The 13,603-nt window shown below is 44.0% G+C and overlaps 1 protein-coding gene and 1 long non-coding RNA gene across 3 annotated transcripts in view; one reads left to right on the forward strand and one right to left on the reverse strand.

Moving 5' to 3' along the window:
- Positions 1-13,603, reverse strand: part of JADE2 (jade family PHD finger 2) — a 148,560-nt gene that overhangs the window by 62,726 nt on the left and 72,231 nt on the right. The window lies entirely within an intron of this gene.
- The window catches only part of LOC311524895, a 36,196-nt gene continuing 29,950 nt past the window's right edge, over positions 7,358-13,603 (forward strand). For both annotated transcript variants that reach the window (XR_014712636.1, XR_014712637.1), the window contains exons 1-2: positions 7,358-7,773; positions 10,430-10,571. This is a non-coding gene — a long non-coding RNA (uncharacterized lncRNA). The remainder of the gene's footprint in view (positions 7,774-10,429; positions 10,572-13,603) is intronic.

The following is a 13,603-nucleotide window of genomic DNA, read 5'->3' on the forward strand; positions in this document are numbered from 1 at the left end:
CGGTGTAGAGTTACTCCCCAGCTTGCCATAAACTCATTGTTTGTGTAGACAAACCCTTATTCTCTCTGTTTCCCATCTGTAAAATAGGAATAATAATCCTTTCCTTCTCTCACCCTTTGCCTTGTCTATTTATACCTTACAATGTTTGGGGTAGGAACTCTCTCTTACAATGTGTATATGGAGCACATAGTACAATGGGGACCCCGTCTTGGTTGTGTCCCCTAGGCACCAGCTTAATGCAAGATCAGGCCCACTGATCTTCTCCAGCAGGTGATGATCCATAGCAGAAGTGGAAAGCATTACTGCATAAGGTATCTGAACATGAATCCCATGGATTAGCGATAGAGCCCAATGCACACTTCTGGCTGAGACAGCATGAATATTTGTAAATGAGTTTTAAAAATTGTATAAAGATTGAAGTACCTCGAAGCCGAGCCCTACAGTCAGGGGTTTATTTGTTCAGGTCCAGGACTGCACACTGAAAGAATGAAGATAAACTGAGCTTATAGTCAAAGCACAGGTGAAACCATGTGTCTGCTGTTTGGGAAATTTTCCATGTAACTTTGGAAAACATATAATGGGTCAAAAGTATCGCAGATGTATCCCCATCAAAGTCAATTAACTTCAATGAAGTTACACAAGGAATGAACTTGGCCCACACTATATACTGGCACCAGAAGTTGCTCTGAATTTGTTTGTGTTTGCTGGGCTACTCAACCCTAGGGAGTGAATTTGAGTTTGGGGGATACACATGAGGAGTTTGGAATTTAGCGAAGAGTTTTCCAAACTCCCTCTAGATTGCGGTAACCACTGAAAGTGCCCAAAGATCCCACATTTTAGCCAGAAACTAGGCAGAGAGGTTTAGGCCCAGATCAGTAACGTCATTAAGTAAATCCCCTCTGAGTATTTGGCTTTGTGGCCATCAGGCTTTCTGAAACTGAGGCAGGATTCCAGCCACAGCATGCAAGCCAGCTGTGCGGTGAACTCACCTGGATGCTTAGAATGCTGCTCCTTAAGCATTCACAGCAACCACTGAAAATGCTGCCGTCATCTGGGAACTTTACTTTTCTCAACAGCACTTTCCTTTCCAAGAAAGCCTGCCAATGGAGGACTGGGGTCCTGCCTTCTTGTGCCCGCTATGCTTTCAGGAGTCCATTTCAGTGTATGCCTTATTGTGCCATTATGATCCCTAAATCCTGGCCTTAGAATGTAGAAAACTGTTAAATAGGCATCTTAACAAACAACAACAGTTCGCAGCTCTGTAGAGCCTTTCATCTAGGGAACCCAAGTGTTTTACAACCATGGATGAACAGAGCCTCACAATATCCCCAGTTTACAGATCATGGAACAGACTGATCGGTCCAAACTTGTCCATACAATGAGACAGTGGAAGACCTGTGAATAGAACCCAGGAGTCCTGATTCCCAATGCCTGCTTTAACCTCTAGACCACACTACTCTAAATTTATTCTACCTTCCCTCTCCCTTTTTAATGATGCCCCCCCATCACCTAGTTCTGCACAGGAAAGCTGCCCACCCTATGATGCCATTACTGGCCCGACATATCCTTGCACACAGCTATGTCCAGGAAGGACTTAACAACCATTCCAGACATTCCTTTTCTCCCAGAAATCACTCTCCCTCACGTTAGCCTGAACAGAAAGTATTGTGCAGAGCCCCAAACTTGCAATGTTTTTATTTGCAAGTTTGATCATGAAATAATTTGAATTAGCACAAATGTGCAGGGGACGAGACTCAGGTTAGAGGTCTCCTTATTCCTCCAGCCCAGCTCGGGCAAGTCTGCATTACACTGGAAGCTACGAGGAACTCTACCAAGTCTGATGCTGCCTCTGGCACAAGAAAAACCACACAGTGCACTGAGCTGTGTTAGGCTATCTGCAACAAGGCTTCTCCTTAACTCTAAAAGGGGGGTGACCCCCTCAGTCTTTCATTTATTTTTACTGCTCCCTTAAGGGAATCCCTTAGCCCTAAAAAAAACAACGAGGAGTCAGCCCTAGGCAACATGACAATGATACAAGAGAGAGCAGCTATCAGTTCTTCGGGACACTGTCCATCACTGAATGCGTTTTCCCCACACAGCATGAGAGAGTTTGCTGGCTTACCTCCCTCTGCCACCCTGTCCTACAGCCTTAAGAGCCGCCTACACAACAGGCTCTACCTCCTGCACCTCAGAAGCTTCCACACTCAATAGATGTAAGCACAGAGCTGCTGAATTTGTTTTACAAAGCCGTTCAGTGGTCTGAACACAAGCCCAGGAGCCAGGAACTCCTGAGTTCCAAGCCTGGCTCTCCTACTTGCGGTCTCTGTGGCCTCAGCCACTTTCCGCCTAAGTTTCCCCTTCTGCTAAATTGGCTTCATAATATTACCAACTTCAGAAGTAATAAACATGCCATCATATTCAATGTTTAATGGCATATTTTATTCCTTTTTAAAAATAGATGACTGTTATCAATAAGAATTCATCTGTTCTTCACACACTCCATTCTTGCCTCTTTTACCCTGCATTCAGCAGAATCCCAGATTTCAAGAGAGCCATAACCAATACGAAAGCTTTGGGCCGAGGTCTCTGTGGGAACAACCTATCTTTCGAGGAATTAAATACTTTCCTCTCTCACCATGAAGAATTAAGCCATTTTTTCTCTTCATGTGGCACTTTTATTTCTTCCTGTCTTGCGAGCATTACTACACATCTGTTGGCAGCAACCTCCCACATGTTTTGATTCCGAAGTCAAACAAATAACCCTACCTCCGGCTAAATCTGTCTGCATCCATCTCCTCACATTGGTCCCTGTGATATCAGAGGGCTTTTTCCCCCTCAGAGCTCACTGAAGGGGATCACTGAGAATAATCACGTGGACAAAGTGCCACTTCAGGAAAGAAATAGCCAGCCTGGATTTTTATATCACTGCTCTGTACAGAGCTGGGAAATCTAATGTGAAAAAGCACAAGTGAAAAGTAGGGTACTCCATCCTCTGCTGAGATGCGGTAAGCCAAGCTATGACAGCTATTACAGTTATTTACTTTAAGGGCTATCAGATGGGGACGAGAAGCCAATGAAACTCTTGTTATTCTTAGACTGTGAAGCTAGAAGCAGAAGAATGTGGTTGTTAAGGATAGTACTGCTTTTTCAAGGAGCTCAGGAATCCTGTCTCTCTCTCAGTGAGGTACTGTTTCCATAATAATGAGTCAATGCTGATCGACCCCAGCCAGAACGGAGAGACGCTGTGCCTAGGTAGGTTAGCAGCTTACACAGATGGACAGGCAGACACAGGGCTTTAAGCCTGATAGGGCTCTCTGCACATTCCCTATCACACACACACTACCCCACTGGCCACAGTACCAAAAGGCCAGGGAAGTGGGCAGGCGGGCGGACGGGGGGTGGGGGGTAATCAAAGGAGGTGACGGGGCCATGCCTATCTTATTATGTAAAGGGGGGTCCTCTGCAAAAACAAGACCATTCCTTAGTTTTGTGCCATGATAATTTGTGATCACATGCTCCCCCCGCCGGTGCTCAGTAAGGAGTGTGTGCAGTTCAACAACTGCCCTGGCAAGTCGCATAAGTGCACCCCAGGGATCCAATACTCTCTAGCAGAAGACACTGAACTGACAAGCCTTTTCTGGAGGTTTGCCATGCAGCAATATTTGATCAACTGTAATTGTGGGTGAGCAATCTGAGTTCAAACTGGATGATATTAAAATCCCCAATTAGGAAATACTGACAGCCAGATACCAATCTCTTTTACACTGAGTGACCCCTTTCACCCTGCAATACAGCAGATCAGGATCTGCCTGCAAGTCCTTGTTCTACATTTTGAAGCTGTTCATCCCTTGGGGAGAATTAAAGGATGGAGCTCTTTTTTCACCCTCTGAACGAATGTGAGGTTAATGCTTTGTCTTAGGTGAGATGAGTTTGGAAACATCAGCTCAGCCACCAGACACTGAGCTCCCACTTCCCAAACACAGTGTCCCAGAATTGCCCATCACAAGAGGAAGCCTCTTCTCAAATCTATTATCTCCCAGGCCTCAGAGACATCAAGGTGGGCCCATTCTCTGCCAGTGGAGGAAGGCTATGGGTTCAGTGCTTCCACTCTCTAGACACTCTGAGTAGTACCCTACTCCACAAGCAGTCCCACTGAACCGACACAAGCCCTACGTAGGAATGTACAACACTACAGCTACATACTCCTGAGATACCTCAGGATGAACTGTTTCATAATATGATGGGCTACCACGCAGAAACTCACCGGAATTCCTCCTTGCCCACCCTCCCACACAAATGGAGATTGCATTGTGATTCAGAGCCCAGTCTAATTCACAGCAAAGTTAATGGAAAGGCTCCTACAGACTTTGATGGGCCTTGGACTGGATTCGTGAGCATCTGACTGGAACCATAGCAGTCAGAAGATGGGCTACATCTTGCATTGATTTAAATCAGCACAGGCCAATTTCGACCAGCAATGCATCCTGCCCTGCATCTCAGTACACCTCAGCTACTGCAGTGGAGTTATTCTGGTGTTCCTAGAGTCACTAAGATCAAAATCTGAGCCTGAGACTCTTTGAAACTATAGAATCAAGTTCTAAAAGGGTCATTTCACTTCTTCATCCTTCCCAGCTAGATAAACTATGCCCAGCTCTCCCCTAAATACAGCAGAATTCTTTTGACTTCAGTGAAGTTAACTCTTGAGTTACATCAGTGTAAATGAGAAGAAAATCAGGCCAGTTGAGTATTATAGTGTTTACTGGGGGCCAGATTCTGACTGTGGATGTAACGCCACTAGCATCAGAGAGAGTTACTTCAAATTTACCGCAGTGCAAAAAATATCAGATTTTGCTCCTGGAGAGGACATTAAACTGAGGTCCTGTCTGCTCTGTCTAGATGTTCAAGCTCCCAGAACACCACTTGTAAGAGCAGTGATGTCCTGACCAAATGCGATTACATTGCTGAATAATGTGCTGTGAGCAAGCTGCCTGCTACCCTGATGGCACAGGAATCCTTGTAGATGATACTGCTGAAGGTGGCTGCCCTCCTGTATGTATATAGTGAGTGGAGCACTTTGTGGTGCTTTGCAATGAAAGGAGTCACATATCACACTTATGGATTGATTCTGGACATTGTGTAATAAGAACCAGGATGAAGAGAAGCGAAGCAAAGCTGCCTCATCTGCCATTAACTTCCTGGATGGGAAATGAGCAGGCACTCGCTGTCAATTCTCCTGCATTCTTCAGCAACTTTATAGCATCACGTGTCACACTTGCCATGTGCATGACCACCATGTCACACATAATGACATGCAATCACAGGAAGAGCTAGAACTGAAAAGCAAAACGCAGTGCCCGCTCTGACAGCTCTCTGCAAACTCAGGAGCTGAAGCTTGCAGCAATATTTGCATAGATCACATTTCCTCCCTGAAATATCACATCATGACACAAATGTCAATATACAAACATGCTGCAAGGAAACAAACAAGCACACAGCGACAAACTTTACTGTATTACAGCCTTCAAAAAACATCTGTGGCTGGGATAGTTCCGATCATGCCAAACCCGTGGGCCTGATTCTCCTCTCACTTACACCTCTGTGAACTGGGAATAGCTTCACAGAAGTCAGGGAGTTACATTTGTGTAAATGAGAGGACAATCAAACCTGCTATCTGTGCTTACAACTGGTTTTAAAATAAGGCTGCCAAAGAATTCATCACAGGAGATGCCCACTTCTTAGACATGTTCCCTGCATCGCTGATAAAGGGGAGCACAGCTGCAGGGGTGGGGCTGATGGAACAAGGGACCAGCGTGGCCATCTCCACTCTGTGTGCCAGTTCACTGACACTGAGGAGTTAACATGGGCAGAAAGGGGTTCTCCTCTGAGAGGCTGTGAGTGGAGGAAGGGGGCAGTGAAACAGGAAATGACTAACTGTTTTATATTAAAGATGGGCTGGAGCTGAGAAGTCTTAGAGCCAAATCCTGTCCTGACTACACTCAGTACAACACTACTGAAGCCCATAACTGGCTTCCATCTAACTTAGGTAATATGTCCTCTGTTACCATAGTATGTGAGCGCCTCACAGCCTTTACCATATTTACCCTCACTGCATGCCTGTGCAGCAGTGCTATTATCCCCATTATACAGATGGGGAACTGAGTCACGGAGAGACAACGTGACTTGCCCAAGTCACACAGAAAGTCTGTGCTAGAGCAAGGAACTGAACCTAGGTCTCTCAAGTCCCAGGCTAGAGTCCAGTGCCTGTTCAGTAGCCACACTGGTCACTGCCATCAGAACACCACACTTCAGCTGCAGGAGTAAGAGATGAGACTATGTGGCTCAGCGAACAGAGCAACAGCATGGGAATCAGGACACCTGGGTTCTCTGTCTTGTCCACTGACTCACTGCATCACCTTGTGCAAGCCACCTAATCGCTCTGTGTCTTGGTTTCCCCACCTGTGAACTGAGAATACAGACCTGTAAGCCCCTTTGTAAAGCGCTTTGAGAGCTATGAATGATGAGTGCTATACAATTGTGAAGTATTATTATGTGCTACAGGAGCAAAATGCAAGCCAAGTTCCAAGAAAGAGCCAAAGGGTGACTTCAAGGAGCAATGCACTAGGAAATACAACCACCGTCAGTCAGCCAGTGAAAGATGCCACTGTAATAACCTGGGGACAGCCCCTCCAGATTCCTGGCTAGGATTCTGGAAACTAAACAAAGACTAGCCCTCAGAGATTCCCTCCCAGGTTTTACACTGAGCCCAGTGCAATCTAGGATAGGGCTTCAGGTCTTTAGTAAATTCTATATGAGTATTCATACAATGCAGGCATAAGCAATAAAGCTTAGACTTATGAAAATCACTAGCAAGTCTCAGTGCTTTGAGTTAAAGAGTACCCAGTCACCTGGAACACAGGAGCCACCAATGCATCTTGCTCACGACCAGCCAGAACTGATACTGACTTTATCCATTAACCGAGCTTTCCGGTTGGCAATACAAAGCACCAGATCTATGGTAAGTCACCAGGAAAGCTCAGCACAGTGGCTCTTAAAGGAAAGCCTAATGCTTTTTTGGAAAAAATATCCAATGGCAATGAATATTTCTGTTTCACTGGTGCAAAGGTGAACAGATACAAGGAACTATACTGCACAATCAGTCTGTAAGCCTTTATTAATCCTAGTTATATAACTTGCTTACTGAACAGACAGCTGCAACAGGTGATACTTTGAAACATGTCCAGTAAGTGATGCGCAAAATGTTGGTCTTTGAACCTCAGCAGAAAGAAGAGTTTATTTTTAGCCCGGCATAAAAGTGCAAAGATTAATGTTCTGCATGCATATCAAAGGGACAGCATGCCTAGGCAATTTACTGCATGGACCATCATTAGAACGTACTAAGTCTGATAGAGATGCAAGTGCAGACTGATGGTGGCTGGGGGATCCTTTATGCATTATCAGTAAATATGATACTGCCCTGTTAATGGAGCACTGATATGCATAGGTCCTGTATATCATTATCCCCCTGCAGAAAGGAATTTAAAATACAACACTGCTAAACCAATTGTTGAGATACTGGAAAGAAGTAAGGGCTGGTCTACATTACCTGCTGGATTGACGGGCAGCGATCGACCCAGTGGGGGGTCGATTTATCGCGTCTAGTATAGACACGATAAATCAACCGCCGAGCACTCTACCGTCAACCAGGGCGAGAGGCGCAGGCAGAGCTGACGGAGAGAACGTCAGCCGTTGACTTACCGCAACGAAGACACCATGGTAAGTAGATCTAAGTACATCGACTTCACCTATGTTATTCATGTAGCTGAAGTTGCGTAACTTAAATCGACTCCCCCCACTCCCCCCTTCCCCCAAGTGTAGACCAGGCCTAAGCCTTCACTCAGTCTTCCAATCATCTGGCTAACGCTGGTAATTGCTGTGTAAGCTATATACCGAGAACCTGAAAATGCAAGACTGTATTTAACTCATGGCTCTGAGATCCCCAGAATACCAAAGGTGCGGATTGGAGTCTATAGTTGTTAATGTCACTATCAATGGCAGAGCCCTAAATTAAGGTTTCTCCAACATTTCAACATAAACATTACAGTTAATTTTCTTAATTTCAGAATGAACTGGAGTTTATGGAACAGCCACTGTTCGCTCCTTACATGCTAACTGATTATTAAAAACGTATTTATTAATATGGAAAGATGTAACCAATACAGTTACTGACCCTCAATAAATATGTTTAAAACAAGCCACTGGTATTATGGAAAGTGTCTTAATATGTCTAACTCAAATTCATATTGGGGAAAATAATTAAAGCATTACTCTATTTGTTTATTACAATATGATATTGTTTCCACGGGTCCTGTTCAACTGCAGTTTACTCACCATTACTAACTAAGAGTACTGTAAGGAATATATATTAATACGAAGTGTCTCTTGTAAACAAAACCACTAAACTTTATGTGATTTTGGAATTTCCCCTTATTAGGCAGGACTCCAGCATCCTAATAAAAGTGATTCTTTGTACCTACTATAGATAGCACTTATATTCTTAGGATCCCAAAAGGTTTTACAAATGTTTATTAATTAAGCCTCACAACACCCCCTTGATAGGTAAGCAATATCCTACTCACTTTATAGATGGGCAAACTGAGGCAAACTGAGAAGTCAAATAACTGAACCAAGGTCACACAAGTGGCGAAGTCAGGAATAAGAATTACTAATGGCCAAAACCTTGCTCTATCAATGCAAAGTACTCCACTTAGGAAGGAACAATCAATTGCACACATACAAAATGGGAAATGATTGCCTAGGAAGAAGTACTGTGGAAAGGGATCTGGGAGTTATAGTGGATCACAAGCTAAATACCAGTTAACGGTGTAGCACTGTTGCAAAAAAAAGCAAATATAATTCTGAGATGTAGTAGCAGGAGTATTGCAGGTAAGACACAAGAAGAGCAAAAAAATCATTAAAGGTCTAGAAAACATGACCTATGTGGGAAGATTGAAAAATTGGGTTGTTTAGGAGAAGAGAAGACTGAGAGGGGACATAACAGTTTTCAAGTATACAAAAGGTACACAAGAAGAAGGGTGAAAAATGGTTCTCGTTAACCTCTAAGGATAGGACAAGAAGCAATGGGCTTAAATTACAGCAAGGGCAGTTTAGGTTGGACATAAGGAAAAACTTCCTAATTATCAGGGTGGTTAAGCACTGGAATAAGCACTGGTTAAGCACTGCTTAGGGAGGTTGTAGAATCTCCATTATTGGAGATTTTTAAGAACAAACATCTGTTGGGGATGGTCTAGATAATACTTAGTCCTGCCTTTAGTGCACGGGACTGAACTAGATGATCAGTTCAGGTCCTTTCCAGTCCTACCCTTCTATGATTCTAAAACTGACATTCACAGTAAGGCCAGGATTTTCAAAAGTGTCCAGGACCCATCAGCTCCTACTGAGGACAATAAGAGCTGTCAGATGATAAGCTTTTTTAAAACCTGGTTGTCAATGTTGTAAATCGATTCTGAGGCTGGCAAAGGTATGCAAAAGCAAAGTCTATTTCATTCCCAATGAAGTCTCCTGAAGTGTGCAGAATTTGGCAGTGCCCAGGTAATTGGCGTGAAGCTGTTCCTATTAGTCTCATGAAGACAAACTCTACTACCAAGGTTTTACAGTGAGATAAAACGGATCCAGTAACTGCTAGCTGAGCTCACCCTGGACTGAACAGCTACTTTAGCAGTGTAGTTAGTTCCTGCTCTATGATATGTACAGAGGCAGCCTAAAAACTGGGGGCCTGAATCTAATTTCACTTATGCTGGTTTTATGCCAGTGTGACTCTTCTGACTTCCATGACATTACAACTGATTTGCACTGGTATGAGATCAGAATCCACCCCTGAGCCTAGATCTTCTGAAGCACAGCATTGCACCTGTGCTTCTCAGCCTTGGGAAGCAAAAAGCCCTTACTCTGGATTATCTGCATGGGAACGCACTAAGTGCCGCCACTGGAATTATGATCTGCATTGCGTGATATGCGACGATGCACAAAAGGATACTGCACATTGTCCAATCAGTTGTAATAATAGCATTTCTGGGAGACTTTAGCGGAAATCTATCCCTCCAGTCCGGTACCAAACAAGCTACAGTTATAGGTGGCTGAATGCTTGGTTCACATTTACTGAAGGTAAAGTTTAGATTCTCTGAGACAGCAATGCACTAGAGGCCAGATTCTCCACTGTCCAGGACCTGCTGCAGTAGTTTGCAGAATGGTTAAAAAATGCTCCTAAATCCGTGTTTTGCACTAATGTACATGAGGGCACAAGGTGGTGAACCAAACACTTTCCCCTGTCATGCAGCACTTTGGGAAGGAAATGCTGCACTGGTTCCCCGTGCAACCATCCTTACCATTTGGCTATGTCCTGCACCAACAGCTCATCCCACAGTGACACTGATGCAGCTGACAGAACTGGATGCTGAAATGCTCTGAGTCTTGAGGCCAAGCAACAACCCAGGCGCCCACTGTGTCACAGCAATCACTACGCCCTGATCACACTTGCTAGCAGCAACAGGCAGGTATGTCTGCATGTGGACTTACTCCTAGGCTTCTAAATGGAGGCTGTCAAATATGTTGAACTAAGTCATGGATTTTCGAGATAATGTTTCTTGGGTGAAATGAGCTAAGGGCTCAAAACTCTTTTCACTCAGGCCTTGTCTGCACTGGGAGAACTGGCTTTAAAAAAACCCAGTTTAAACAGAGTGCCCGTTCACACAGTTTATATGCAGCTTGCCTGGCTCATCTGTATTCAGAATGACCCTTTGAAAACCAGGTGCAGAAGTTTGATCTAAATCACTAATCTAGAACACTTGTTCAAACATGGCTCAGTAATGGCCAGGGAAACTGTATTTGCACCTTCAAAACTGTGGCTGCTAATATAATTGTATCTTCTGTTTACATAGGGGCTTAGTGCACACAGGCAAGGTGGCTGGGACAGATTGTCAAACTTGGGACTGTAGAGGAACAAAAAGAGGGTGTTGTAAGAATGTTCCAGGGGAGGCTGAACAGCAGGGTCCCAAGCCATGTCATAGGCTGGATTCACTTGCACTGGTGTAAAATAGCATTCCTAAAAATCAACACATCCCCCTCTGCCATATATAAACACACACACACACATACTCAGATGCATGGGATCAGGTACTTCAGAGACATTGTTTGGGGCTAGGCGGTGCAACGAAAGCAAGAAAGTCTATAATTCAATAATGTGACCCTTTAGAAAAACCTGCACCCTTGATTTATAACAATATGAAAAAAATGGCCATTCAGGCCCCGCTTCCACTATAAACTAAAGGGAAATTGGTGACCTGAAGGCCATAAATCTAAAGAAAAAGGCAAATGTGTTCATAAAATTAGAAAATGAAGAGTTAATTTAAGTTGCCAAAGTTTGCAGAGCAAGGTGATGGAACATCCTCCTTATCAGGATCACAGAGCAAATTCTCCACCCACACGCAGGAGGGACAATGCCTTAGTGTATAACAATAAACATTTAATTTAAAAAAAACCCCTCATTCTGAGTGCTTAAATTCCTGAGAGCAGCCAGCAGAGCTTTCCTTTTAAGTCCTGCCTGGTCTTTCACAAACAACATTTCTTTGTACTCTGCAAACTATCTTCTGTTTGAAAAATCCCTCTTCATGCGCTGTCCCTGCTGCGGTTCTGATGCTTGTTTCGTGAATGAGAGAAGGAACAGAATGCAAGAGAAAAACAGCTTCATAAAAATATGTGCGGACTTTTACCAAGCAGCCATTTTGTCTTATACTTCTCTGATTCAGATGCCCAAGCTGCCTGCACATAAATGCCAGACACGTTGCCATGGTTATCTCTGTTGTGTTAATGTGTCCATTTGGGGACCGATCCCAAAGCTAATCAACTTCCCTTGCCGATGGCCCTAATAGTACTTTGCAGTGCAATTAATCAGGCAAACGCAAATGATTACACTGCTGCCACTTGGCTTCATTCACATTTTCACTAACTTACTTATAAACCTGGAAGATCTACATAGGCAGGCAGAGGTTTTGCTGGCATCGGGCCATAACCTTGTTTCACTTGGGAAGTGATTTTATGCTGCTCAAACACACTGCAGTGGAAATGCATCTCTGTTTTCTAGAAAGAGGAAAAAACACAGAGGCCATTCTTATTAGCCTGGAGTATTTTGTACTGCTCCAAAGTCAGCTCCTACCAATTCTGGTTTTACAAATCCATTAGCAAATTAAGCAACCCTGAGTTACAGCGGGCATGTGAATGTGGGGAGGAGAGAAGTAGTATGAAAGACCCCCTCAATGTACTGAATAATAGCCCCTTGTTATATCTCCACAATTATCAGTGGGAAGAGACATTCTGCTTCATGCACCTTAGATTAAGGCTTTACTTTCAGATACCAGAAAGGGTTAAATACACAGTGCAATCCTGAATGGTACTTCAGGTTAAAAACATGTGAATGAGGATGTCTGCTGCAAGTGTGACCAATGTCATGATTTTACTGTGAGCTCCACAACATTTGGTGTTTTTCTTCAAGCCCCAGTTCCTGGAATCCAGTGATTAAGTAAGAATCTCAGCTTTAGTTTTAAAAGCCAAAAATAACGTTTCTAGGTCTCGTGGCTGCAGAGAAGATATTGAAAATGCAAACCCTAATGGCTGAGAAATCTTAAGGAAATTCAAAAGAACGTCAAAAGTAATTCTTGGGGTCTGACTCATGACTCTTGAATGCTTGGGGTTGGCACTACCATAATTATGTCAATAGTGCCCCAAAAGAGGAATACATATGGTATGTTAATGCACTACCATTTGGGAGGAGGTGTTTTTGAGGAGGGAGGGAGGACTGATTTAGGGGTAGATGATACCTAGGGAGCTGGCTTTCCAGAGGTTGGCAAAATATCTATTCATCTTCCTAAGGAGCATGGGCCAGCGGACAGAGGCAAGAGGGCTGCTACTCGGTGCCCGTACACCGATCCTGGCTTGAGAAGAGCCCCACAGTAGCTGTCTGCGTAGGAGACACACAGCGCTCGCTCTGGCCCTGCATTGATTTTGTTTTGAGATAGAAAGTGAAGGCCAAGCTCTTAATTACTTAAATTGCCTGTGTTGCTGTTTCCTTTTATCTGTATTGAAGGGTTTTTATTGGGTTGTTTAGAGGGTTTAACCTTTTCTGTTTAAACAGAAGGAGTCAGGTAAACAGCAAACTCAAGGCTACGAGTTCATTACTGTGCCATTTATGGAGCAGACAGCTAATAGACTCAGATGGCTGGCACTGTCTTACAACTCGGATAGGTTTCTTTAATCCGAACAGCAGAAGAGTTGGATGCTAAAAAGCAACTTTCCAAAACTCTTGATCTGCTGCACAGCAGGAATTTCATGCATCGTCTGGCGTTTTCCTGCCCACAGAGTTTTTAGTGGGTTTCCTATTTTGGTCCCTAGTCCCCCTCTGGGTTTTAACATAGCAGGTTCAGAGACGCTATGAAGGGATGAGCCATTATTTAGTTCCAGGTTACATTAACCCTGGTTACGCTGGACTGAGTGGGCCACTGTGACAAACCACTGTGCCTGGTGGCTTTAGTAA

This window comes from Lepidochelys olivacea (assembly GCF_965140295.1).
Source record: "Lepidochelys olivacea isolate rLepOli2 genome assembly, chromosome: 8".
Lineage (NCBI taxonomy): Eukaryota > Metazoa > Chordata > Testudines > Cheloniidae > Lepidochelys > Lepidochelys olivacea.